Genomic DNA, 4,753 nt, shown 5'->3' on the forward strand with positions numbered 1-4,753 from the left:
CCACCCCCCCCCGGGGCCAGCCACCCGCTCCCACCCACTGTGCTCCCCACTTGCTGGGCAGCTGAGGAACAGTTGAGGCCGAGGCCAGGAGGAGCAGCTGAGTGGCGTGCACGCCAAGGACAGAAGGGGAGGGCGCAGTGCGCGGGGAGGACTCTGCGCCTGCACCTGTCCCACCGGCTACGTGGTGTCCGCAGAGCTGACTCCAGTGGCAGGCTTTGTGGCCGTGCCCGCCCTGCCTCCCCTCTTCACTGACGTGCTTGCTGTATCTGAACATGAACTTTCCGTGGTGGGACACTAAATATAACATACATGAGAAAGAGCGTGCAGCCGGCTCCCTGTGGTCTCCCTGGGTCGTCATCTGGTCACCCGCAGGAGGGCCGATGCTCCTGGAAGGAGCAGGTGGCTGCCTTTGTCCCCTGGAACTTCATCAGCCCATAGGTGCTCTGGTGGCCCATGGGGCCCCCAGTCCCTATCCCAGGGCCCCTCGGGTGGCCTCCAGTTGGGGACTCAGCGTGTTGGGAACCTGCTTTTCATCTGTCAGTGTCTGTGAACCTGGACAGGTTACTTATTTTGGCAAGAATGCTTTGGGTTTTTTTAATTAAATTTTTTTTTGTTAAGGGGAAAAACAGCCCAATTCTGTGTCTCCCAGTGTGAGCCAGCAGTACCCCCTCCACATGGCAGGCAGGTCAGAGACGCTGGACAGCATTGTGCACCAGCTCTGGGCTCCTGCTGACTCGAGGCCTGTATGCCAGGCCCTCGGGGCTCCCTGAGCTGCACACTCAGCCTGCAGGTGAACCTGGAGCCCTGGTGTGCCTGCTGCACCCAGTGTACCCCATGTTTCCCGCAGCATGGCTGCCTCGGGCCTTTGGGTGGGGCTGGGTGGATTCAAAACCAAGCCACACCGCACACTTGGGAGGCTTGGGTGAGTGGCAGGGGCCTGTGTCCCGTGCAGTCTCCAAGGCTGGTGTCAGTGGGGAGGGGAGAACACCAGGCCTCTGCCTCTCGCTTGGAAACACTGCCTAGAACCCGCTGCCTCCTGTGCCCCAGTCTTGACAGCCCATCCCCTGTGGGTATGGCCACTGCCTATCTCCCCTGCCCTCCCACAAGGGCACCTTGGCTCCTGGTGCCTCATGTGCGCACATCAGGCCCCTCTGGGGCCTGTGGAGGCTGGGAGCTGAGGTGCTGAAGGCTGCCAGTGCACACCCGAGCTGTAGAAGAGGGAGCCCTGCTGGGCTCTGCCTCAGGAGCCTGCGGGTGTGCACGGTCCCAGGTCTCACGCACGAGGGCCGGGCCAGGTGGCTGCTGCATCTCCTTCCCTCCAGGTAGACGGTGTCTGTGTGACAGGTGACTCTGCACCTCTCCAAGCTTCGGTGTAGGACTGAGGGGAGCCGCTCCTAGGCGCAGGTGTGAGGCTGCTGAGCAGAACCACAGCACAGTCCGGGACCCCGCCTATCCGGCACCGCCTTCCTCACCAGGTTCTGCTCTCACCCTGTTGCCGCAGCCCCTTTGGTCAGAAGGGCAGGCCATAGATGTGGGATAGATTGGGCTTGCCAGGGATGCCTGCACCCATGCCATCCTGATCACCTGTGCACCATGCTGCCTGGCCACCCAGGGTGCCAGCCCTGTGCCCCGGGCCGCCGGGAGCAGAGGTGGCTGAGCCGGCTCTCCAGAGGAGCTGTGTTTACATGACGCAGTGTGCCAAAGTGACTTCCTGGGTGTGCCCTCCTCCCACTCCTCTTTACCCACCCCACCATCCCCCCTCCGCCCTTGGGAAGCGCGAGGCAGCGTCTCTGCTGCGGTGGTCCTTGTGCCATGCTGAAGCGATGGTGTCTGTGAGTCTGTTTTGCAAATTCAGAATATAGTTTGGTAATTTTTTTCCAGTTGATTTTTAAAAAGAACTGCTGTACAGAGCTTGTACTTTGTCCATTTTATAGATGGAAACCATCCTTGAGATTGTTTAACTTAAATAAAGAGAAGATACTTTATAGATACCGCTGTCTGTGGCGTCGCCATCTCTGGCCTTGCCAGGGCACGTGTGTGGTGTGAGGGTGGTGATGTGGCCGTTGCTGTCATAGTCGCACACCCAGCATTGGCTGCCGTGCCCTTCTGCTGTTGGGCCACCTGCTCCTGGGACCCAGCTGCTCAGGCCCCTGTGGGGTGCACCTAGGGCCTGGTGTGCTCAGGCCTGGTGCTGAGTGCCCACAGGGTGGCAGCCAGCTGGGGCCCCACCAAGATTCCCTGGGTGTCTTCAAGCTGCCTGTGCTGAGTGCGCCCCACAGGCTCATCAGGGCCACCCGAGGCTGGCCACTTGTTTAGCAGCTGGGTTGAGGGTGTGGGGGACCCTGGAGGGATGCTAGCCACGCACACGATGTGTCTTCCTTCCCACTGTGGAGACCAGACGTCGGCCTGCTCCCACCCGAGGGACAGAAGCCCTCGCTGTGTCTGGGGTGTGCTCTAGGCCCTCCATGACTGTGTGTGCATGTCCTGCTCTGGCAGCGCAAGAGGCTGTGCACTCTGCATGGGACTAGGAGGCCGTGGGCCCAGAGCCACTCAGCAGCCTGCTGCGTGGACAGGTGATGGTGCTGTGCACATGGGCACCCGCCCAGGGCCAGCCTGCTAGACATGTGGGCAGAGCATTCCAGCGGGGGGCACACCCTTGGGACACAGAGAAAGCCACCTGATGGGACAGGTGAGGCAGGGCAGAAGGGGGTCAGGGGAGGCACTGGGGAGCCCAGGAACAGTGGGTTCTGGGTCTGTGGGCGGGGAGCAGTGGGAGCTGGTGCCTGGACCAGGGGCCAGATCTACTTCTAGCCAAACTCAGCTATTTGATGTTGACCACATTTCAGAAAATAATGAACCAGAAAAATAAAATCTCCATTTCCTGTCTATGTATGTACCTTAAAAAGACAGTTCTTCCTGATCAGTGTGTCTGTCCCAGCTTGCTCCCCAGCAGGTGGCCCTGCTGGGAGTTGGTGGGGTGTCCGGGTACTTGTCACAGTGACGGAGTCAACTACTCACTCCATGTATGTATTTTCAACTGTATTGTGTCATGATTCTAAAGACCTTGCGTCCCTCAGGTCCAGAAGGAAAGAGGAATCTGCCACTTGAGCATCCAGGCAAGGGTGCTAGAGTTGGGGGCTGCGGCAAAGCACCCCTGGTCCTCACCTGCCCTAGAAGGCCCTGAAGCGGAGTTGGATGTGAGCCTTTGACTGCAGTTCTGGCAGCTCTGTGTAGCGTCCCCATGGGGCGAGTCCCACTCAGAGTGAAGACTGAGTTTCAGAAAGGCACTGGCTTACAGAAGGTCACGTCAAGATCCTGGGGGTCTCCGTTGGCAGCACGATGCACAAGCCAACAGTGGCTGAGGTGGTAATTCCCAGGCGCTGACCCTCAGCGCTGGGGCACCTGTCTGAGCCTTCAGTTCTGCTTGTCAAGAAAGCCCCCAGCCGTTGCTCAAGTGAGAGACATCCATTCTCTCGGATGACAAGATCTGAAGACAACAGGATTCCAGGGGTGAGACACCTGAAGTGTGTTTCCTGCCTGGCCCTGTGGATCCCTCCCACCATGGTGCAGGAGCAGGGGCACTCCTGAAAGCAGGCCACCTCCTGCACTTTCCCAGTGCTGACGATCACACCTGAGGCTTCCCAGGTCCTGGGGCTCAGCTGCTTGGGAAGCTGAGAAGCCACAACCTCCATGTGGTCCCTTCCAGGGACTGGGTTCTTTTGGCCAGGAGGACAGGGGAGGGGTGGCTGCTCACCACCACATGGGCCTACCCCACTTGCCATCACTGGGAGGACTCCGGCAGCACTGATGAGCAGCTGGCAGTGTGCTCTCCACAGTGCCAGGGCCATGGGGCCCTTGCCCTGTTCAGGGAATTCTCTGGGGTCTGCTGGTGGCTCCAGCCTGTCCTCAAGGAGGCTGCAAGTGAATAAGACATTGCCTGAGTTTACGAAGACCACCAGTCACGCCAAGACACCATCGTCTCCTTTGCCATGAATGCCCAGGCTGCCACCTCAGCTGCAAGAGCTATGTGCTTACGTGACACTTTGAAACACGTGCAGAGTAATTAATGTGATAAGGATGCCATGACAGGGCTGGGCTGGGCTCAGTAGCAGAGCACGTGCCTAGCTTGTGAGAGGCACTGGGCTCCCTCCCCAGCACCACATGAAAAGTTAAAGATATGGTGCCCTTCTACAACTAAAAATACTTTTTAAAAAATGCCCAGGAGGGTCTCATCAAAGACAGTTCCCAGTGTGTTGGCCACGTTCATAGTAGCAGGGATGCCAGGCATTAGAGAGCCATGGTATAAGGTCACCATTGCCCCGGAAGCATCTGGACCTGAATTTGCCCTCACCATGGATGAGTGTGGCTTCTTGGAGCTTCAGTGAAATGCTGGTTAGTTGTGGATGTCACTGGGGGGCCCAAGTTGCCTAGAACAGTGTCTGAGCTGTGTCCCAAGGAGGCTGGTCTATTGGGTGGCATGGTGAAGGGGATGGATGGCCCTCAGTGTGGGCAGCACCATCCAGTGTACCAGGACCCCTGGGAGGACAAAAGACTATTTCCTCTCCTGGAGCTGAGGGCCACTCACTCTCCTGCCCCTGAACATCAGAACTCTGGGCCTCTGGCCTTTGGATACTAGGATTTACCAGCAGCCCAGTTCCCAGGCCTTTGGACTTAGAGCCACAGCCAGCATCCCGGGGTCTCTGGCTTGCAGACTGGGCTTCCAAAGTCAGGTGAGCCAGTTCCCCTGTCCCCA

The sequence above is a fragment of the Marmota marmota genome, unplaced genomic scaffold (genome assembly GCF_001458135.2).
Source record: "Marmota marmota marmota unplaced genomic scaffold, marMar, whole genome shotgun sequence".
Lineage (NCBI taxonomy): Eukaryota > Metazoa > Chordata > Mammalia > Rodentia > Sciuridae > Marmota > Marmota marmota.